Genomic DNA, 25,231 nt, shown 5'->3' with positions numbered 1-25,231 from the left:
AGTCCCTAGAAAGTAAATCATTAATCTAGCTAGAGTAATTAACTGGGCAAGTTTACTGTCATATTTTTAGATACATTATAGTGCTGATTCATTCTCATGCATTACTGAAATATTACTTTATTGGTTGAAATATACATCAATATCGGCAATAAAGATGTTTTTAAATGATTAATATATTTATCAAGTCTACAATATTAAAGGTGTCGAAATTAATTCAACTGATATGACTCATGCAAATTATTAAATAAAAATAGTCTGAAACTCCCTAAAGTGGCTTAACTAGTTTATTAATCTGGTTTATCTTTTTGCAATAAAGCTATAAAACTAATTTTTCCACCCAAATCGACCTGAAGAATGTCCTCGACTACCCATATGCTTTTTGCAAATTTATATGCAAGTGACGTAAGTGTACTCTATAAAATTAAGATACACATATACAGGTACTGTGTTAGTATTCTGAATATACTTAATGGTGAGCAATTAATCAATTATTATTCTGGTTGGTGGCGGTATAATTGGATTTGTACAAGTTGTTTTTCGAATTCAGTGACAGTTAACGTTAAACTGACAGTTGTAATGGATTCTCTGACCCCAAATTAGTCAAAAAGGAGTATAAAGTACATTTTCTAAATTTTTGGCCGTCATTTTGAATTTACAACCGATTTAAGCTATCAACCTATGTAGGCATGTAGTCATATCGCTGAAAAGATTAAATTTGACAGTTTCCTGGTTTAGAACAGAACTGTAACTGACGGCCAAATGTCATAACTAGAGTCCGGATTTCTAGAAATTTTGCTTTTTCTAAATAGTAAAAGCAACCAAACTTTGACATGTGCCAATGTGAAGGATTTACGCAAAAACACGTCATTTGACAGATTTTTTTCATGCTTTTTTTGCTTTTTTTTTGTGCTTATTTTCTGCCATTTTTTGTATGGTTTTATTTTGTATAGGTTAATTTACAATTGCAATAGCTATATTGAGATATTGGGCTTCTGGGAGACAAACATATACCAGTTATCTGTTGCAAAATGGGTAAGTATCAATTTACCAATTTAAACTGACCAAATAATTTCCAAATGCTTCGAAGTAGTCTAAAAAACATTTCAAAACACTATAGAAGCTCCAAAATGCCTTGCAAAAGCTTACAAAACAGCCTAGAAGCTTCCAAAAGCTTTTCAACTTATCTATAAAAGCTCTTAAAAGATTTCAAGACAGTCTAAAAGCTTCCGCATGCTTCTAGAGCAGTTTAACAGCTTCCACAGGTTTCCAGAGCCTTCCATAAGTTTTCAAATGCTGTAAAAGCAGTCCAAAACCTTTAATGCTTTTTAAACTCTCCAGAAACCTTCCAAATGCTCCTAAAGTAGTCAAAAACGATTTCAAAATACTGCAGAAACTCACAAAATGCTTCTAAAAACAGTCTAAAAGTTTCAGTATGCTTTTAGAACAGGTTAAAAGCTTCCAAAAGTTTCTAGAACCGTCTACAAGGTTACAAATACCTTAAAAGCAGTCCAGAACCTTCAATGCTCCTAAAGTAGTCTAAAAAGATTTCAAAACTCTACAGAAACTCCAAAATGTTTCTAAAACAGTCGAAACCTTTCAAAATAATCTAGAAGCTTCCAAAAGCTTTTAGAACAGTCTAAAAAGTTCCAAATGCTCTTTAACTAGTCAAAACATTTTAGAACCGTCTAAGAATTTCCAAATGCCTCTAAAGCATTCCAGAACCTTTTAAATGCTCTTTAAACTGTCCAAAAACCTTCCAAATACTTCTCAAGTAATTTAAAAAAGTTTTAAAACACTACGGGAACTCTAAAATGCTTCCCAAGCAGTCGAAAGCCTTCAAAAACGGTCTAAAGGATTCTAAAAGAGTCTAGAAGCTCCCCAAAAAGTATCAAAACATTCTCATCTTCCAAAAAGTGCTAGAACTGTCTAAGAACTTCCAAATGCTCCTTTTCGAAAGTTTTCAAAACAGTCTAAAATCTTCCTTGACTCAAAAAAAGTAAAAAAGTTGCATTTCTGAAAGAGTTTTGTTCTTTTATTTTAAGGCTTTTTTACAGATTTTTATGCTTTTTTGAGGAAAATAGCTTTGCTTTTTAAGCGCTTTTTTACGATTTTAGTGCATTTTAATCCGGACTCTAGTCATAACTATCAAAATTCCACTCTTAAAGCTATAAAATTCGCTTGGTACTGCTTATACTGGATTTTAATGGTGTTTTCTGGTTTTACAGCTTTATGGAGAAGATTTTGACGGTTGTCATATTTAAAAATAGACTAAAATTATGTCAGAAACATAATTAAATGTTACCAACGCCAATAATGTACTGATAAAGGTATAAAATGCATTGAACCAAACTCACACTGATTTTGTTACTTTTCAGGTATTTCGATGTTTTGTACTTCTATGGGATTGAATTTGACAGTTTTCTGTTGTTAAAAAACTATATATCCGAGTAGATTTTGATGGTAATTATTAATAGTAATTATCCCTAAAGCAATTGTGTTAATAAAAAAAGATAACAAAGTAACTGAAAACTACAAGAAAAATCTGTATTAGGCATATCCTCTTGTTCCAATAACAAATTACAATAAATTTAAAATTAAGACTTAAAAGCAGGTAATGATTCACTGGAATTTTGTATATTTTGTGAAATCTTTATAACATCCTCGGAGCTTTTCAAAATATTTGCGTACCTCAATCATTTTTTACACCACAGTAGCAAGTTTAATTGCAACAACAGAGTTTGATGATGATAATTATTACTACTACTTTGATTGAGATGGAAAAAATAAAACAACAAAGAAATTTAATAAATTAATTTTTGGATCGCGAATACAAATATCAAATTTTGTTTTGTTTGTTATCTACTGGATTTTTTTATCAACTCAAGAACTTTCCTTAATTATGATGACGTGAAAATAATGCCATAAGTAGGCTAATCCAGTATTAAATCTCCAAGCCAATGATTTAAAACTTAATCGTTTTTTTTTAAAACTAACTTTGTATAAATAAAATGACCCACTTTCAATAAAATTGCACTCAAAAGTAAACGCTCTAACTGTTGGCAAGTCATAAACGTCAAACCAAGTAACATCATTTAAGTGGGATATCATTATAAAGGTCTCATATTAGTTCAACCGCTTTGACCGCTGAATAAATGGGAAATTTTACATAGTTTGATCTTATTTTTAGCAGGATTTGCACCAGTTTACCTAAACAACCAATTTAACTAGCTTTACAATCTCAACAAAACACTTTTAATGGTCCTAACCTGCGCACGCCAACACTTTGTAGAATGTTTCACGTTGTTTTTGCTTGAAACATAACAATTAAGAAAATTGAGGAATCAACAAAGAAATTAGGTTAAATAAGCCTGAAGAATAAAATTAGCTGGTGTAATATATTTCTGCATCAAATTAAGATCCAATTAAAGAACATAAATATTTTCTTCTTATTTATGTCGAGATCTCAGGGGAATTTAAATCAGATGTAATGAATCCAATTAGCATATCTTACGGTAAAGGACAAATTTCGAGGTTTATCCAATTTATGAGTATTTACCAATATGCCAAGCAATTATTGATACTGGCGATACACTAATTTTCTAGGAATGATAATTTTTTCTCACCCAGATGGTTTTTAATTTTACGGGGACACGTGACATTTTTAATAGGAATGATCACTCATTAAATACGACCATTTAAAGCCCATATGAGACTAGTTGTCTCAGCTTTATGAAAACGTATTATTCATAACGCAAACAGTACAGGCACATGTTATTAATGATCTTGTTGGGCACACTGTATGTTCCCGCTTTGCGGAAATATAAATTGGTGTTATCTAATGTGCAGATGGGTTTGGTACCAACTTTATTACCAGATGATTATCCGGTTAATGTAATGTTGCAAGAATTATGGGAGGAGTATACTAAGCAAAAAGGTGTGGTTTATTAAAACCACTTATCCTAACACAAAAAAAGAAATTTGAAACATGTTTGAACATTGTAGATTTTCAAAAGAATTTTTTGTAAACTTAACTGTTAACAAATTAGTTGTAAATGATTTTTTTAGATTTTAGAAAATTTTTAGTAACAACCCAGTTTGTTTTGAAAACGAAATGGAAAATAGAGATGGGCGATCTGTGCTATATTCATCTTGATCATTATTATATTATGATTTGACCAACTTGAAATGAATAGCTCAAGAACAGGAATAAATGTACACTAAGTGGGTCAAAAGGAACTAACTGTAGCAGTTTCTCGTAAAGTTAGTACGTTTTTTAATACCTTTTTATGCAAGTGAAAAATGTTCGTGTTGCTCCTAAATTTGCTTGGATAAAACAAAATATCTGCAAACAAATTATTCGTGTCAATCTTTAGTCACTAACTTCTATCACTTTTCCAGTCCTAGATTCCGAATAGTTCGATTCAACGAAAATCTTGTTCCGATTTTGATTCAGCCAGTTCACCAATTAAGTGAAGTGAATTCAAGTTTTCGACTCGTTCCGATTCGATCTCAGATTCGTTCCAATGAACCCATTTGTAATGGAATATCTCAAGGACGGCGATTAATAGAAACTTTTAAAGAGCATTTACGACATTATGGCGCTTCTAAAAGAAATCCCATTTTGTTTTCACTCTAGTCGGTAAAGGGCGTTTGCACAAATATAATCGTACTTTTCAAGATATCTCGAAATGTATTCTACTTAAAGAAAATTTAGTATTCTGTCGTACTGTAAAATCTGATTGAAATCTTTCGAAAAGGGAATTACGTTAAAAATTTTAAAATTATTCATAGGACGCCAATAGTAAGAAGAGAGAACTATTCCTAATTCATGCTCTCGACAAAGAAAAAATGTCATACTTGACAGTTGCTCACATGATCACTTCACCAGGAAGTTTTGTTGATTTAGTGTCATATTCGTTCTGGCAAGCTGACACTTGTCATTTTCAATTTTTTTTATCTTTGTCAGGAGTATTGGTTGCAATAGATCTTTCTTCTTGCCGTTGATATTCTATGGATTATTCCACTCAACCATGGTAACGTTATAGAAAAAATAAATATTAATAAACGGTAACTCGATAATTTTTGAAAAAAATACAGTGATAATTTCACGTTGTCATGGAATCATAATAATGCCACTGTACGATTGGTTTATTTAATGTGGATAATGTCCAATTATAGTTACTTCAACCTAATAAAAATGAGACTTTTTGGTGTCATTTCGAGAAATAATCTCACTAAATACCGCTCGAGTTTTTCAATTAACTAGAGAATTTTCATTCTAGCATGTTTTCCTTACTAATATCACGAGTCCTTTAGGATGGAAATGGATGGAAAACATGCTATCATGAAAATTATGGGTAATTTTAAAGCTCTCGTGGTAACTGTCTCGGTGGTTTATTAAGAGACGGAGAGGATTTGTAATTTTAGCAGTACCTTAGGACATCAAATTCTATGTAGAATAGTTAATTACTAATTCTAGGTGATTTTCTCAAGATATCTTTAAAAAATGGGTGATCTTTAGAAATTGCAGAAAAATAAGGTTTTTGCGGTTTGATGTTTTTGAACTACTCTATTTTTTGAAAAACAGACAGAAGAACGTAATACAGGTGAAAAAAGCCACAGTTAACTTAAGCTTGTCTTAAAGTGCGACGGTGCAAATGGTGGGCAATATTTCGAAAACGACAATATTTAGATAAAAACTGATCAGAACAAAAATGATCTCAAATCAACAACAACAACAGAATCCAAAAATAGCATTAGTTACTAGAATTATCGATCACGTCGATAGCAACTTATCATAAAGTCTGATCATTAGATTGTTGAGTCTATCTTATGATCCACACTCAAAAATTATAAGTACTAACTCAATCAGGACTAAAGTTTACTATAATTTACGGTCCTGATTTATTCTGTTTTTCCTTGTAATATTTTTTCGCAACGGTTTCACTTCTTTCAGAATGGATGAGAAAAATATTAACGACCACAAAATTTTAGAGGGCGGGAAGTAGAGATGTGTAATATGACACTTCCTAACTTTCAATGACGTTAAGTAATGCCAGCATTACATATATGGTTGTAAATTAAAAAAAAACTAGGGAGTAGCTTAGTAACACACAATCTTCTCCACAAAAAAATTATTCAATGGGCTTTAAACCCTCAAAAAACGCCCAACATGTTTCGAGTGCAGCAGCTACTCATCACCAGGGGCTAGAAAAGCGCTCAAATAAGTATAACGTGCATCATACAATATCAAAAGGAAGCTTATCTAATTAAACAGCCTATCAGCTGGCTGTCATTTTAAACAAGGAGACAGCAAACCTGGGGTAGTGTTGTAAAAAAAAAAAAATATAAAGTTTTTTAGGGTAAAACATTTCAAAAAACCATTTAAACAATTTTAATTATAGTTTTTCAGGATAAAATATTTCAAAAAACCAGTTCAAAATTATTAAAAAGTTACAGTTTTTTCGGGATAAAACATTTCAAAAATCCCCAAGTTTAGTAAGTTTAAAGAGAAAATAATCAGAAAAACGAGAAAAAGTGAGGTTAGTGAGTAAGGTCAGTGTTAATCAAAGTTACCTTATTGTGGAGAAATCACTATTTTTCCATACACATTATCAAATTGAAAAACTTAAAGTTAACATATCAAAAATTGATGAAAACTTAGAACGACTAGTACTGCAATTTAGATTTTACAGCATCTACCCTTCGTAAAGGGCAGAATGCCAACTTCAGTTAGCATTTTGCAAAAGGCCGGTGGACACGTGGTAATGAATCCTACTTGTTGCGATGGCGGTCGATGTAGAAAAGGGCAAATTATCAATTTTGATATTGTATGATGCACGTTATACTTATTTGAGCGCTCTTTTAGCCCCTAATGATGAGTAGCTGCTGCACTCGAAACATTTTGGGCGTTTTTTGAAGGTTTAAAGACCATTGAATAAATTTTTTGTGGAGAAGATTGTGTGTTACTCAGCTACCCCCTATCTACTACAACTCCACTGAGTGACTATGGACTACTACTTCACTCTTCTAAAAAAAACTGCCCTAGAGAGTAATCTCATTTTTTCCTCCTTAATAACCGTAAAGGTACATTTTCAGTTCATTTGTGCGTAAAATGAATTTCTATGTTTTTGGTCATGTGTGTATGTTAGCAATTTTGGTAAATCAAACTAGAATAATAAGTCAAAACTCTTTTTTATATAACTTATATTTTAAAGAATGTTTGAAATGACAAAATGTTATTCATGATCTCAATTGAAAGCTACTCAACCCAGTCTCATTCTGTCAATATGCAAGCAATCTCGTTAAAGCAGTAGTCAAATTACGATTGAAAAGCAGCAAATAAGATATACATTTTAATACTCGAAACCGATAAATATGGTCGAGAAACGCGTTTTGCAATTAAAACGATCCGTTTCGCTAAAACGTTAATAGTTGAGCTACCGTTTATTAAACGAGAGTGTCTACGGGGCGCGCTACCGTTGACATCTTTACGACGCCATATTGTAAACCGTAATTGCCCCTGTTATGTACAACTCGGAATTTTGCGTGTAATAATTGGCCAGCAATTTCTTTAAATTCGCCAAGGTGGTAGGCATTTTAACTCGTTTTTCGTCTGAGGCCGGTCCGTGGGTGTGGCTGGTGGTAATGAAAGAGGCCTTTAAAATGGCTTTATTTCATTTCAGGTGTCATTCGTTTAAAATGTGCGCTCATTTATATTAACTTGGATTAACTAACTGGCACGTAATTAATAAACGGTGTTTCAAGTTTAAGTATCGTGATTTATTAGACGCTTCAATCGAATGTAAATCAGTCGTACTGCGAATTACATTTGATTTATGGTAAACACAAAAAGGATATAGAAAGGAATAAACAGATAATTCCATTGAAAATTTCTATTTTAAAATGTGGACAAGCCAAATCAGGGAATGCAAAAATGAGTGGATAGTGTTCTGTAGTGTTTAATAAATTGTTTGTTAAAGTGTTATTTTACTTTTTCCATTCCACCTCATTTGCAAAAAACCCAAAAAAACGACGAGAGATAAAAAACGCAAAATAAAAAAGTTTTAAACTGAACAAGAAATTGCATACAAAAATTGTCTTCAAGTCTTAAATGTGTTTAACCCGAGGGGTAAACGGCTAACTCCTAATATGCCAGTAATGCCCACTAATTTCTTGTAATGCCAGTAATTCCTAATAATTCCCGATAACTAACCTAACCTAGCCTAACAATACCCACTAACTTCCTGAATTACCACAACTGGAGAGTCTAACAAACCTTTTTTAATAAAAAAAAGTAAAAATAAGAAAATATGCGTGCAACGATTTAACCGGAAGTACATATCAACTGCAGCTTATTTTAAATGGGACCCTGTTTATTTTTTCATTTTTGTATTCTACGTCAAATTCTAGACATATTTCGTGTATTAATGTCACATACCGTTTTCCGAGATGTTTACCATTTTATGTAAAATTTGATATTTTTGGTCTCCAAAACATTTTTAATTTAGTATGGATATCAGGAAAGGTTTTCTCTTGGTTTTTGTGTTTCGTCATGTTAGACAAGGTTTGTTCTAGAAGTGTGTGCAGAAAAACGTCAAAGTATGTAATGCAGTGTGGTCAAAATATCAGTTCTAAAAAAGGACAACAAGTCTAGTTTTTCAAACAAAACACTCTTTATTCTTATAATTCTGTCCGATTCTCTGTTCAAAATTAAAGGAAGTTTGTATTACGCCATTTATTTAAAAAAAACTTTTTTTAAATTGATACATTGAACCACCTTGAAACTGTCAAAATAACCTAATTAATGAAGGTTAAAAAAGTAGTTGTTAAATTCAGTCAAAATTGTCTTTATTGTTACACACAACACTTTGTATAGATTTTTATATGTCAATGGATAGAAAATAAAATGGGCTTTTAAAAAATATGGCCGCCAGTGTTGATAGGTTTCTTCGTTTAGCCGCCAGAGGGCTCCAAAGCTAACTAAATGTTTTCTTTTACTGTTACCGCTCTAATTTCTTTAAAGAATTTTTAAAATTAAATCGGGCCGATACGACCCTGATATTTGGCACAAACCTAGCACAATGATTGCCCAATCTAGGGTAGTAGCAAAACTGTAGAAATACAATTATTAAGGTCGATTTTCGCTTGTACTAACTGGCCAACATAACGCAAAACCCACTAGGATAGTGGCGGTGTTTCAGGCAAATTTGACCCTTACGAAAATTGTCATTTGCAAAAACAGTATTTAAAAAAATGTACAAGCATTGCGTCATGGTAAGCCTAGTAAGTCACGTGACCGTGTTTTCCTAATTTTTTAAAGTCAAATTAGCCTTTAACCAGTTAAAAAATGTTTGTGGTGCACCCTGTCACTAAACCGTAAATAACACGTGTATTTATGGCACTTTGTATATACTTTTATATGTTGATGGGCAGCCAATGAAATGAACTTCCCATTGACGTATAAAATTCGATTGGTTAGTGGTACCGTTTGCCCGCTAGAGGGCGTCAACCTTGACCATTTTTTTTGGGGTATCCTTTTGTTTAATCCTCAAAAACTCGCTTACTTACACTATTTTTGGTAGAGTTTTATACGTCAATGGACAGCCAATGAAATGAGCTTTCTAAAAATATTCCATTATAGGGTTAATAAGTTGGACGGTTTGGCTACTAGAGGGCGTCAAAGTTGACTCATTTTTTCATGACTTTTTTGGTGCATTTTTTCGTTCAATCGTCAATAACTAGCTTATTTGCTACCCTTTGTATAAGTTTGTTTTTATCTGTCAATAGATAGCCATTGAAATGAGCTTTTTATTGACGTATAAAAGTTGGTTGATTAGTGGTCACATTCATAGTTCTTCATTACCTCAGGTACAAAATTCATAGTTCTTCCTTGTTTTACAACGGATTTTATTAATATTCCATAATACTAATGTAATGCCAAGTAATGCCTACTTATTCCTAGTAATGTTGCCAATTCTTAAGTAATGCCCACTAATTCCTACAGTTTGTACACTATAATGCCTAGTGGTTTACCCATCGGTTTAACCACAGAACGTACGAAATTTCAGAAAAATATTTATCTTTGACTTGAAACGATCGGAGAAAACTGTATGAAATGGATGAAAATTAAGTGTAGTTTGGCTGCGTTTCTAATAACTCTGTTGAACAAAAAAATTGTCTTTAGATTACAGTGACACATTAAAAAAAAATTTAGTAAGACGAGCAAGAAAAATGGACACCCTGTATAACTCAATAATCAGTTGATTAGTATATTTAGACAGCTTGTGGCAACTTTATTTTTATATGTAGAAAAAACTTTTGATATCAAAATTATAAAACTTAGTAGACATAATTTAATTGGTAAACTTAACTTCCTTGAATAGCGTAAGTCCCTCCGGTCATAAAAGTATATTAAATTAAACTTTTTCTTTTCGGATAACTCAGAAAATAATAATTTTTTTAAAATTATTCACAAGCTGTCAGAAAATTTAGTTTTCTGACATTTGTCTTTTACCAAAACATTAATAAAGTATCAGTTTCATAAGAAAGTTGTATTTACTAATGCACTATTACTGTGTTAAAATTTTAACTGGAATTTCAAACTTTCCTCTCACCGTTTAAAAAATCTCTAGCATTGTTTTTAAAAACTTTAACAAATTATGAAAAGTAGAATCCTTGACAATTACTACAAAACCTCACATTTGGTAAAGTTTTATCACTACACGACCTTGTACGTGTTTATTTTTTGCCATTAGCGATATAAGCTTCATTTAATCATTACCCACATTTTAATTATTGTTATTCACCACTAAAGTTTTGGTTTTTTGGTTGTAATTTATTTTTTCAATTTGGTTTCCTATTAAACTATGTAATCTAGTTTATAAGAAACTGGAAACCTTTTTGTCCATAATTCTAAAGTTTCAAAATAATGAGCTAAAAACCGCCTTCACGGAACGAAACAAAAAACCAAACACCAGGTGTTCAAAATCTGGTGACACATATTTATGATATAAATACTACCTGTATCGCGAATGGTATTTCTAGAGAACAGTTGTTGAAAAACCTATTAAAATGCCTTTATAAATAGACGGAAAAATACCAATATGAAACCACAAGATAGGTGTATGGATGTTTTTAATTAACAAAAAAAAAAACAGGAATTGTTGGTGCACGTGAACACTTTAGTGGCTATTTCGGTAAAATCAAGTAGTAAATGTTCAAGTTTATTATTTCGCCTTTTAAATAATGGCCCATTATTTGTTTTTCATCCTAAAATTACGACGGATAGAGAATATCCAAAGGTGTTTCCATCTGATTATCGCAGAGCATTTCAAGTTGCTCACACATCAAGCAATGTGGAAAAACACCGTTGTTAAATTATTACTCTGTTTTTGCTATTTTTTTATAATTGAAAAAATACGGATTTTAAATGACGTATTTTACCATTTCGCAACGTTGATACTTATTTAGTACCGGCATGTACCGGTTCAAGAAAGAAGATATTTTAAACTCGACATCCTGTTTATATTCATCTGAAGTTTAAGGATTCAGATTGCACAAATTAAATGACTTTATCTGAGCATGCGCAATTATTTCTGTTATTTAAGGTTGCTTGAAAAATAATGGACAGAAAGGTGAAAAATTGTTCAAATTAGTGATGGATAAAGATCAGTACCGGTAAATATTTTACTTTATCAGGAAAATTTGACTGGTAAATTACCAGTAAATGACTAGTAAATTACAAATACTGTGTTTCTGGCAGTTCAAATTTTGACACCGCATTTCTCCCTGACTGTACCAAATTTGTAGTGTTTTTGCAGGTTATTAGATAGAAAGTTTAATGAGGATTTCAAAAATATGTTCAAAACAGTAATTTTCTCATTCCAAGTGGATTTTACAGGCTATTTTGTCCCTGACTGTCCTATCAAACTGTGTTTCTGACAGTTCAAACTTTGACACCGCTTTTTTCACTAACTATAATTTTGTAGTATTTTTTCATGTTATTGGACAGGAAATTTAATGAGGATTCCAAAAATAAGTTAAAAACAGGCATTTTCACTCCAAGTGGGTTTTACAGTCGATTTTGTCCCTGACTGTTTTATCAAACTGTGTTTCTGGCAGTTCAAATTCGATTTAGTGTTTTTTTCAGGTTATTGGATAGGAAATTTAATGAGGACTCAAAAAATGGGCATAAAAGGACAGTTATTTTAACAGTGGTCACGTGACTGCATGGCTAAATTATCGTCCAAAAACCACTTGATATCTGTGACTAATGTCAAAACTTTCAAAATTTGACTAAAATTTGGAAGAATTACAGTTTCACTGTAATTCTTAATTCTCTCTTCCTCTTCCTCTTCTCTTAAGAAGAGTTACGTTTTCACAAAACGTGTTTCTGAAATTTGACAATTGTCAGTAAATTACTGGTAAATTACAAATTGTTTAAATAGGAATATCTTCAGATTGGCGCCATTTTTCTCATCTCAGAAACATATTATTTGTCATAATTTAAACATGACATAATAAAGAAAAGTGACAAAAAGCTGAAAAGTCTATTTTTTTAGAAAAGCTACTTGTTCATAGAAAAGTTATAAGATTGGAACTAATTTGGTACAGGAATCACTTTGTCAGAAAAGTTTTACTTTATTTATTTTATTATGGATAAACCAAAATTTCTAAAATAATAAATAACAAATCAAAATAAAAACTGTTATTCAGTCTTTATATTTTTTCAGGATTTTATTCTGACAATATTGACCGAAAATGACTTTAATGAAATTAATGACAAACATGACAGGAAAATGATATCTTTCAAGCAAATTTTAATTAGACCCATAAATTTACTGGTCAAACTGGACTTTACTGGGAAAATTGGTAAATTTTCCTGTCACCTGATCTTACCGGTAAATAACCAGTCACAGTAAATTTACGGCCATCACTAGTTCAAATTAAGACGGACCATTTTTTCATGACCATACCAATTAGTAACAACTGATGCAAAAACAGAAAAAATTAAAACTCAAAATTCCTCTATCCATGTGTTTTTTCCATGTCCGATTACGGCAACTCGAATTGACGCTCAATTAACATCAATTGAAGAAGCAAATCGTTTAAACCAATACTACGTCATACGTGCGTTCAACTCGTCATTTTATGTATGGAGAACTGGAGAACATGACGATGAATGTATGTTTCACATACAATGTGGGCTCTTTTAAGCCAAGTTTATCGGTCGATAGTTAACTGCGTTGTAAACTAAAAGTCTGCCTTAGTTGTTTAATGGCAACGTACCATAAATTAGGATATCCTGTTGTGTGCTGCTACTTAAAGAACGGAATAATTAATTTATTACCTCGTGCGTGCTTTTATGAGAAAACCGTGTTGATTCAAAAATCTATTTTTGGTAACGGAGATATGGAGAAATTTTGATTTTAACGCTTACGTGCAAATTGCAAAATAAAGTGAATATTAATGAATATATGAAGAAGCTTGTCCTAACAAAAGTGTTTGCTAGATTTTTGATCAAATATTGATCTAACAATGTTTTTTCGGAATGAATGCAAGTTTCTATGCACAATAATAGTCTTAAAAGATTAGTGAGTTTGTGAATGAAAATTTGAATCACTGAACATTCCAAATTAGCTTCTCAAAAATAACTAAACTTCTTGTTTCTCAAGTGAACAAGAATTTTGAACTTTTTATAAAAAAAATCAACAAAGGGGTCAATCAAAGGAAACGTGGAGAAAAACTTGGCCTATTCAATGATGTAGGGCATGATAAGATAAATACAGGTGTGATAAAACTAAAACTGGCCATAGAAAAACTGTGTAACTGACAGGGAAATATAGATAATTGCATGAGAGATACAAAGACAGAAAACCTAATAAAATATCTTGTAGGCGAAAACTTCGGGGCAATGTTGCCAGAAACTTATCTGAAATCATGGATTAGTTACATAATTTTGCAATGAGTAAAAAGAACAAGTATCAGGAGGTAACAATAATACAAATTATAACCCGTTTGTGCATTAAGCGAGGGGGACGGAAGTTGATTGCGCATTCGCCTACTGCGCAGTTGAATTGACGCAAAGTCATTGAAAGTTTGGAGTTTCAAACCCGCAAAAATTTGTTGTTTGTATTTGTTGTAGTATAGTGTTAGTTTGTTTTGTTTGTTTGTGGTTCTTTAACAGTTGAGTTTTGCAAATTTAAATTAAGTTGTACAGTGGACAATAATAATAGTGTTTTATAGTGCCAACCGGAAGTTGACGGCCGCCATATTACTCCCCCCGCGTCCCCCTTGTTTCTGTCCCCCTCTTTGATTGCTATTGCTCCTTCCTGCTATGTTTACATTTTTTTTATTCATTGTAATTTTGTTATTGGATTATTGACACCAATGAATAAAAAAATATAGCAGGAAGGAGCAATAGCAATCAAAGAGGGGGACAAAAATCGTTCAGTATGGCGGCCGTAAACTGTCAGAAAATCAGTGACGATAATCAACCTGCTGTTGCCCACTATTCACAAATCCACTCGCCAATAATAATTCAACTAATTTAAGCTCGAATTTAAGTTTGTAAAAATTAACCTTTAACGGATCGAAAAGCAAAACAAACAAAAACAACAAATCTTTGCGGTTTTTAGCTAACATCACATACCACCAAATATAAACAAAACTGTTTTACGACCAACTTCGGAAGTTTCATTCAATTGCGCAGTAGGCGAATGTGGGGACAAAGATGGCGACTTCCGTCTGGGTCGCTTAATGCACAAACGGGGTATTTGCTACCTCCTGATTCTTTTTGCTCGAAGATTGACATTAATTTTTAACTCCACACTTATCGCAAATACATTATCAAAATAAATGACGAGTCGAAAATCGAGGAATTCAGAGATACGTTTGACAACATCGCAGCACAATTTTCGCCTATTTGAACTATATTTAGCTTTTCTATCTTTGTCTCGTGCATGCAATTATCAATGTTTCTCTGTCAGTTACATGGTTTTCTTATGGTTTTAGTTTTAGTTTTACCACACCTCTATAATTAATCAAATTAATAAAACAATAAATAAAATTCACGCCTAATTAAAGTGTTGCACAGACAATCATAATCTACGTAGGTTTTAAAAAATGAGGACAGAAAATTAGGGCTGTTGCCGTAAGGCCGAACCTTGCCAAGTTCGATACTTAATCATTGACTTATCGGTTTGAAATCTGATATAAACCGTGACCGGTTAATAAAAGCTCAAGATGTAATCTGACAAAATATTTGGTGGCTCGTAAATTGAATACAGGATGCGCAGCTTAGGATTAAATAATGTAAATATTTTGATTAATAATCGCCTGACAGTGTGATTTTTCGATTATTGCTTAAACGATTAGGACATTTTACCTTTAAGTCGCTAAGTCAATATAGTTTGATACTAACTGTGGAAAAGGAAACCGAAATAGCAGATGGTATAATTAGTGTGGCATTGTAAAACCGAAATTCAAATTAACCTTTTATTGACGAAACATCAAATTGCTTTGCTGGTTTGATTTTATTGCTTTCATGATAACTAGCAGAATTAACAATGATTGCAAGCATGTGTGGTTGGTACTTTTTGAGAAATTAGCTACACAATGAGAATATTTCTTATATGCGTGGTTTTCAAAACAATCTGTTCATAATGGAACTCAAACAAAAAACGGAATTTCCTTAGTTTTTTTCACATACCATTAAATTACGTCATATTAAGATAAGTTTTACGATTATTGCATAAATTAGAGCGCCATTAAAACAGATGTGTATTTATTGCATATCAAAACACCACAAACATCTTTTTGCAATTCAAATATGACGGTTATTTGCTAATAACAAACATGATTCACATAAACAAAGTCAAGAAATCAATTAAAACGTTCATCCCAAAACACAAACAACAATTTACTGTAATTAAAAAATAGGTTTAGTTGATCAATTCATTCGTATTAAACTATGTATTGACTATTTTGTTTTTCACATATTTAGCTACTAAATACTCTCTAACAATGACTTGAAATTAAAGGAAATTTTTTTCAAAATTATTTTATTATTGCAGGTTTCCTGAAAAAAGTTTCCTGAGACTAAATGAACACTTAGAACACGCTAGTTTTTGAGAAGTAAAGACATAAGAGAAACCCAAAACCAAATTAAAAGAGACAAAGTTATTTAAAAACAAATAACATCAAAAAACATAAATTGAAAAGGATTATAAGAAAAAAAAGCGATGCTCAACAAGTTCTGAAGATTTTAAGCAGAAAAAACTTAAAAAAAGTTTTCTTTATTTTACTTACAAACGATGAGTTTCATTGTTTTCTTCAAAACCAATGTTTTTTTCTAGTCAGACAATTTTGCTAATTAATAAAGAAAAAACTTGCAAATCCAGTGAAAAACAAGTCAAAAAATTAAAATAACAGAATAAGAGAATGCTGAATTGTTAAAGTATAATACGATTTTTCATAACAATATTTCCTTTATAATATTATTATTCATAACATACATTCATAGGATTAAGAATGTTAATAAAACATTAAAATAATCAGTTAACATTATTGATTAGCATTGTAGCAATTTGTTTTATGTCTCGTTTTAAGTGCACTATTCAAACTTTTGTACGTCATAGTGTGACTGCTTATTTTACTGTACTAAACTGTGTTTTGACTGTAACCAGCCGCACGCAAAATATCACAGTCAAAACACAAACTAAACCTGAAACAAGTCGGTGTAGGCCGTCAATGTTTGTTATTAAATATAGCCAATGTTCCAGGAAATTTGGTTGATAATAATTATTGAATAAACCGTCCTGTTTATAGAGGTTATGTTGATAAAAAAATTACATATTGCTAGTATCGTATGAGTTTTGCTGCGAGATTTTTTATACGCTAAAAATACATGTGTATAGGGTGTCCTAAATTTGTTTAAGTGTCAGGATGTCAAAACTTGTAAAAGAAGCAGAGTCGGTTTTAAATAAAAACAAAGTTGCTAGTCGAAATGTATAATAGTTAACTAAACATTTTAAGTTTTAATTTTTTTGATGACACAATTTCAATATTTAATTAATTGCTCATATTTTTATAAAAGGGAATACAAATTAAACTATAGATTCTCAAAAATTCAATTTTTTAACGTTTAATTTGATTACGATTTAAAAAATGATTAATGGTTTCTTCTAAATTTTAATCATAGGTTATATCCCGAGACGTTCAAGTTTTATCGGGTAAACTGTGCATAGGTGATTTTTTGCAAAATTTTGCTTGGAAAATGATTGAGACTAAATAATTCGACGATAAAATCCTGAGACCGCAGGTCGAAGGATTTTTTCCAAAGAATTATTTAGTCGAAACCATTTGCCTAAAAGAAAAATTTTGCAAAAAACCTACCAATGCACATTTTACGTGATAAAACGTGAACGCCGAGGGGTATATGTCAAGATTATTTCCTGAAAACTCACATTTTAGTTTATTAACAAGAAAACACCTGAGTTAGAACACAAATACTAAACTAAACGTGATGAAATTAATGATAATATTGAACTCACCCCAGCAGACGACAGATTTTCGTTCAGCCATGTATATTTTTGTTTACATTTCAGATTGACAATCAGACGTCATAAATATTTTAATTTATGTAATTTTTTAATGGAAATTACGTTTGTAGTGATTTATTAATTGTTAATATTGAAGAAAATAGCTTAAATTTTATAAGTGTCTAAATCCCGTTTCGTTTAATATCAAATTTTCTTCAAAAAACGTATTCGAAAAAGGTAGGTGGTGTTTAATCACTGTTAAATTTTAGCAGCCAGGGATTTAATCAGTATAAAACGGTTTCCATTGGTGGAACTAGAACGGTTCTCGGAATTTGATTGGCTGCTGGTACAATGAAGGAAATAATCAGCAAAATTCTATTTGAAAACGCCAAAATGTCAGAAAATAGCTATAACTATCTTGAAACTCATACCCAATGGACAAAAAGTCAAATTTTAAGAAATTTTAATCAAAAATTTTCAAATATTTGCATTAGATAATTTTAATTTTGATCAATTTTCTTTCTCAACAATGTAAAATTGTTGTTAAATTTTAAGAAAATTACATTAACAAATTTTTCTTTTGCCTTGCATGTTAAAATAATGGCAAAATTTTTCTAAGTATCTCAGACACTCTGTTTTTATTAATTTTCATTCAACACATTTTCTATTTTTTTTATCACTTCTCTTCTCGTCTTTTAAAAATGCTTTTGAACAAATATGTTTACATGAGGATAGAGATTAACCGATTTCTTCTAAAAAATTTAAAGTTTTTAAATTTGGCTTTGACTGTAAATATAATCGTCCGACACCAGACAATACTAAAAGTGTTACTGTTAAGTAACTTGTTTTATATTGAAAGATAATAAAAAAACAAATTAAGTCATTATCTTATGTACGTGGTTAATTATCAAAAAATAATTCTAATGGAATAAAAAACCGGTTACTCTTCACTCATCTTATTTTTAAATAGGTATTTCTCTATTAAATTTTCTTTTTCTTTCTCACATTTTCACTTAGTTCCTTTCAGACGGGTGTTATTTGAATTTACATTTTTTGTCTTTTTGTGATTCATTTTCTGTGCTCATTATATTTCATAAAATATCTGGGATTGGTTTAAATATTATAAAACATCGGGTTGTATGACAAACTACTCAGCTAGATAAAAACTTTCAAAACAACTTTTCCTATTTGAAAACATTCTGCCCACTTTTCACTACCTCAAACGTTTTAAATTAGTCTACTTCTTTTAACTTTCACTGTGTTTTCGTTGTAGTAGGCAGTTCACCAGTTCACTAACTGAACCAAAATCACATTAGAACTTGTAGAAAACTTTAAAAATCAAAGAAAAACTTGAAAGTCCGGGATTAACGACGTCTGAAATGGATCGCGAGCAAAGTCAGACTGAAATGCCGGCATCGCGTCTCGTCGGTATAAAACCGTTTGTTATTGCAGGAGTATCCAACAAACACTCGGTCCTGCTGATGAATTTCAGCCTAATCAAAAAACCATAAATTACTATGTAGGTAGCCATTTTATGTTAATTATTTGTGGACACTATCACAACTCGTAAATTTCGGGAGAACGGTCAGCCATTACTTTTCAGGTAGATAGTTCAGATACTCGTGACCTGACTAGATGATGATTGTGAATGTGTTTTTTAATGATTTTAATGCGCCTATTATCTAGTTGTAGCATATGGTCAATCAATCAGAAATCTGCAACAAATTAAGTGTTTCTGTGCTGCACCTACACGAAGGTCACGAAATTAAGTCTAATTAATGGTTAACCAGCTTATTTTACATGAAGAAACTAAGATGAGTGGTCAATTTAACATGTTAATATTATATAACTGCAACGTTTTACAATTACCTAAGACAAACATTGGAATTGGCTATACAGAGTGGCGCAAAAGTCCCACATAATTTTTTTAAATTGCTAGTTATGTTAAATTGTTTGTGATTATCAGCAGCTACATTGGGTCTATTCCACAATTTGAACAAATGTGGAAGCAAAAATAAAACAAAGACATTTTCGTATATTTAGAACTTAAAAAACATGGAAACACGTTTAAAGTGTAATCGTCTATTTTTCTCTTAACTAAATTCAAAAACTATGCGATTACATATCATCAATTCATATACACGATGTTATGTAGTCGTTTTTTCTGTTTTCTTCATACAATTATGTTCTACTGATGATATAATAAACTAATCATATACTCTTTGTTATCTATCTTGAATTATCATAAATATGCATCCTCGTGCATTCAAAATTCAGTCAGATGACGCTAATGACAGCTGACTGAAATTTGGTTTTACTGTCGTTCATTTTCACTATTTTCAGTGAAAATCACAGTAGGCATTTACGAAAATTATACCTGGTAATTCCACCGTTTACCACAATCGGTGTAACTTTTAAGGATCTGGTTCATTACGGTTGAATGAATTTTAGAACGCAATTGGTATTCCTATTCCTCATATGTCTTTGATATTCATTGTTGAAATGTTTTATAATATCGGCATACTCTCCCTCCATCTCGCAAAAAGAACATATTCCAATATCCATTTTAATTTAACAGGTCAATCTCATAAGGTAGCTAAACTGAAGAACAAACCGACAAACCGTCAAACATAAACTAATTTTTGATGCTATGATTCTAAATTTTAACGGAAAACCTGTCATAAGTCACTTTTTTCTTAATTTACCGACGGAACTTCGCGATCCATAAATCATAAACCGGGTACATATATTCGGTATATGGGTACAATTTCAGAACGGCAATAGTAGTTACCAAAAGAATTTTCGAACGCTCTAGGTTAAACAGGTATCTACCGGTAGAATATTCGTAAATGCCTCATATCTATCTGCATACCGGGTGTTGTTCATCCTTTTAAGATTTTCTGTATTACACGAGGGGTAGACCGCCGATAAATTTTTGTACACCAAAATGCCTTTTTGCATACAAAATACCTTGAAATAGCTTTAAAATACCTTACAATACTTCTATTATTGCTCAAAATGCCTTATAGTGATAATGCCTTAAAACTGCCTAAAATGCCTCAAACTGCCTTGAAATACATCAAAATGCCTTTAAATTATTTAAACTGCCTTAGGATACCTTCAAATGTTTACACATTTGTAGCATTCTTAAATGTAATTATAAGTCCCCTGGTATTAAGATAATGACTAATCTTGATGAAATACACCTTTGAAATTAATTTTTTTATGGTCACGTGAGTTTTTATGTTGTATTAAGTAGACTATTGTCAAAATGTCGATAAGGATTAATGGTTCAATATAAATGCCTTCTTTAGGTTACGTGACTGTTTTTCCAAATTTTAAAGACCCAAAAGCTTAAAATTGATTTTCTAAGGTCAGGTGACTGTTTTTCCAAATTCTGACAAACAAAAAATATTTTTTGTACAGTTGCCTGAAATTATTCTTATTCTGACTATTTTGACGTTTGCACGAATCTTCTAACTGTCATAGTAACCAAGTTAGCACGTGTCAAATTAAGGCACTTATCATTTAAAAGAAACAGTTGAAACATTGGTAATTTAAATTTAGACAGTAGTAAAATTGTAAAAATTACGTCACGTGACTTGATAATTCAATTTTTGAACTTGCAACATTGTAAAGGCCAGTTGACATTGTCAAAAACAGTCACGTGAACTTCAAAACGCAGTTTAAACTTTGAAAAATGGTAAATTAAATGTAGACAGTTGTTAAAACTTAAATTGCAAGATACGTATACGTTACGTGACGTTGCAAAAGCAATTCTGCATGTTCTTGCAACACTGTAAAGGCCAGTTAACATCTGTCAAAATTAGTCACGTGACTTTAAAATGTGTCTTAAATTTAAAAATTTGGTAAATTACATTTAGACTATTTTAGACAGTTGTAAAACTTGAAATTGCAAGAGACACATCACGTGACTTTGATTATGCCATTTTAGAGCTTGCAACACTCTCCAAGCCAACTGACGTGACGTGTAACCAAGTCACGTGACTTAAAATTGTAAATTAATTTTGATTACTATGTGTTAAATTTAATAAAGACAGTTGTTAGAACTTAAATTGCAAAAATACACGTTACGTGACTTTGAAAATGCAATTCTGCATGTTCTTGCAACACTGTAAAGGCCAGTTAACATCTGTCAAAATTAGTCACGTGACTTTAAAATGTGTCTTAAATTTAAAAATTTGGTAAATTACATTTAGACTATTTTAGACAGTTGTAAAAGCTGAAATTGCAAGAGACACATCACGTGACTTTGATTATGCCATTTTAAACGCTTGCAACACTCTCCAAGCCAACTGACGTACGTGTCAAAAACAGTCACGTGACCTTAAAAATGTAGTTTAAATGTTGAAAAATTGGTAAATTATTATAATAATTTGTAATGAATATTGTTTCCACTCAATATCATGTAACAAAGATTTTACCATAATAATTACATGTTCTGTTCAATTTTCAGTCAATTTTGTTATATTGATATACTACATTGTCTGCTGCAATGAATTCCTTAAAATATCACAAAACAATTTGAAATACACAGACAATGCCTCAAAATACTCTCAAATGCCTTATAAATATCTCAAAATGCCTCGTAATACCTCGATGCTCCCGTCGGTATTACATTAAACAATCATTGGTACCTTCTAGTTCAAAATTACAATATTTAATCTTGTGCCAAAATAACTGGTTTCGTTTCTTTTAAATTGAATTATTTTTTGCATCATGACACAATATCGGAAATACGCACTTAGTTAACACATTTTTCGCCAACCAAATTAGCGTTTAATATGTTAAAATTGATGTACAATGTATTATAAATTGAAACCAAAAGATGTGAAGAAGTAGTCTGGTAACACGCGATTTCATCGTGATTCAAGTGCGATTTGTCACATGTTTTTCCTAAATAATTGTTTAAATAATTTCTAGTTTGTTATACAAATTATTAATTAAAAACTGTTTCACTTTGAACCGTTTATATTGACAAAAATCTGAAAGTTTGTTCGGTTATTTGCAAAATTAATCAGATCTTAAAGACCTAAACAGTGGGGAGAGCTTTTTAATCTGATCGCAGTAACGAATCCCGAAAATCCAATCAATAAATCAATCAACTTGTCAAGTTTCTGGTGCTGTCCTGTCATCGATGCATCTCAAATTTTAAAAAAACCATCTTCAGAATATAATGCTGTAATTTCTTAATGAGTTTTGTTTGTTGTTCGGTTAATTAAGGATTATTGTAAACACGGTCGATAGCAATCAATTATTATTAATGTATTTAATTATAAATTCAAATATTTTAAGTAAAAAATGGCAAGCATTTTAATTGATTGTTATTTGTTTAACTAGCTCAATAATTATTAACTTGTTTTTTCCTGTTTCAGAAAAAAAAAACAACCACACTAGTACATGAAACCGGAAATATGTTTTTCATGATTATTAGATAAACTCATCCAAAAATTCTGCAAGTAAATCAACGTTCAGTTGAACAATGTACATTTTTAAAATGTGTTCTGTATCTTATTGTTCTGTCAATACACCTAAAAAAAATATGCCTACAGTCTATGGGTGGTAAATGTTATTAAATTTCTTTCAACACTGGGTACATTATTATGGCAGATTTGAGAAATAATTGGTAAATTGTTGTTGTTTTCAAACGATAATATCTCGAAAAGTTTAATACCTATACAGAATTATAGTTAATTAGTTTAATTATTGTATAGAATTATATTGTCTATGAAACGTACTTAAAAATATAACAATACACAGGACGTTCCATTTAAAATATATCTGAAACATGGTAAAAAGGGTGATTACTAAAAACTTAACAAACATTTTTGCTCACTGTAAGAGTTATTGAAAATATCAATATTTTTTTGAAACTGCCAATTCCTGGTAATCCGTTCTATGGTACTGAAAAAAAAAATACATAGCAACTCAATATTTTTTAGGTTCTCTACGCGCTCCGGTTTTGTGGCCATAAGATGGTGAATCACCCTGTATAGAGTGTTAAATTAAAATAAAAAAAGTGATTTACATATGCCATTTTTAACATCAAGCTCTGCCAACTCAGACAAAAAGCTGGTAATTTATCAATCAGATCAAAATTAATTAAGTTGGCCATCGAGTAAATTTTAAAGAATCACCCTGTATACACTGCTGAGTTTGTTTTGATTGCCTATTGTAATAGTTGCCAATTACACAAGTTGTACTTTGACTGGGAAATTTTGCACAAAGACTTGTCACAGTCAAATCATAATTGAGTCTAGTTCAGTCAACTGCCAGTCATTGGCCAGAAGTCAGGAAATATCATAGCCACGTGAACATTCAACCAATGACAGCTGACATTTCTTTGATCTTGTATTGGAAATTAATTAGGGATTGTCTATGCAAACAGGCCCATAACATACTAAAACTTGAAATTCCAGACCTAATCGAGACTTATTGACTTTTTATCTTTAAACAGGTCAAAGTCAAGATGGATTAATTTGCAGTTCAAACAAATGCGGTACAACATCTTGAACTGAACCGTTATGTAAATTGACATCAATTGACAAGTAAATATTATTTTACGGATTGTTAAACAAAATACGGCGCTCAGCAACATAGCAAACAATAATCAATAACAACGAATGTATAAATAACCGACATGTTTTTGTTTTAACCGGTTTTTCCTTGTCGAACACCTTCTTAATTAAGATTGTAACTTGTTTTTAACATGTAGATTACCTACCGGTTGCATATTTATATGTCGTAACTCCTTAAACAGAATCCGATTGCAAAGAAGATAAACTTTATAAGACCTCTCAATGATTATTGCTAATTTAGGGATCATTAGTACTGAAGCGCACTAAGCGTTTACACTACGCCCATACATTAAAACGCAGAACGTTTTTGCCAAAATTGATGGCTGGAAACAAGAAAAAAAGTAATTTTACCTGCTGCGGGCCTGACAGCAAACCAAATTAAAAACGGCACCCAAAATCTGCAAGATTAAGGTGGTCCAAAGGCTCTTAATCTGCTGTGGAATGTTTCCTACTGAATATTTTGTAACACACCGTATATCATCTGTAAGTGTTCAGTGTTTAGTTTGTCAATTAATTTTACTTGTCGTTTTGGGGAAAATCACAAATAATTGATACGGTTTATGCAAAGAACAAATCAAGCTTTGTCTGATTTTTACTACAATTGAAATGCGTATTTCAAGTCAAAATTAAGCTCGACTCTTCAATGTCTTCACTTTTATTTACTCGGCAATTATTCTGGCGTTCAAGTTGCAAATTTTCCTTAAAACACAGAAAGAAGGCTAAAAACTTGATCATACGATCGTGCGGAGGTCATCGAAAGGATCAGCTCGTTGATTGGTCGAATGTTCCACCAATTAGCCTCATAATTGATATGGAAATGCGCGACTTTGTTTTAAATATTTACTTATAATGTCAAATTGTCGACATTTTAAAAATTATGGTGTCTATAAATTACTTAATTAGGGTAAAGGTAAAAATAATTATTTGAAGCAATTATACTGGGTGTTTTATGCGAACAAGGACACAGAGAAGGTATAGTGATAGTGTATGCAAAAATAATCTTCTGGATACAAACTTGCTTGGCTTCAAATTTGATTATTATATTTATAGGACATTCTGTATATTATAGGTTCACATAGAACACTCTGT

General features: G+C 31.4%; 1 protein-coding gene and 1 long non-coding RNA gene across 5 annotated transcripts in view; one reads left to right on the top strand and one right to left on the bottom strand.

Annotated features, from left to right (window-relative positions):
* for (cGMP-dependent protein kinase for) overlaps nucleotides 1-25,231 on the bottom strand; it is a 113,902-nt gene that overhangs the window by 51,585 nt on the left and 37,086 nt on the right. The window contains exon 1 of one of the 4 annotated variants that reach the window (XM_081995810.1): nucleotides 18,761-18,940. The exons of the other annotated variants lie outside the window; for them this stretch is intronic. The gene's annotated coding sequence lies outside the window, so the exon portion shown is untranslated. Of the gene's footprint in view, nucleotides 1-18,760; nucleotides 18,941-25,231 lie in introns of those variants that run through there. 4 annotated transcript variants of the gene reach the window in all.
* LOC145740374 (uncharacterized) lies at nucleotides 901-2,507 on the top strand. The gene is made up of 3 exons (XR_014181401.1): nucleotides 901-1,032; nucleotides 2,226-2,327; nucleotides 2,376-2,507. It is a non-coding gene; the product is annotated as an uncharacterized LOC145740374 (long non-coding RNA).

The sequence above is a fragment of the Ips typographus genome, linkage group LG1 (assembly GCF_016097725.1).
Source record: "Ips typographus isolate SLU linkage group LG1, UJ_Ityp_2.0, whole genome shotgun sequence".
NCBI classification, from domain to species: Eukaryota; Metazoa; Arthropoda; class Insecta; order Coleoptera; family Curculionidae; genus Ips; species Ips typographus.
Note: the sequence above shows the minus strand (reverse complement) of the source record. Positions and strands in the feature narration are given on the sequence as shown.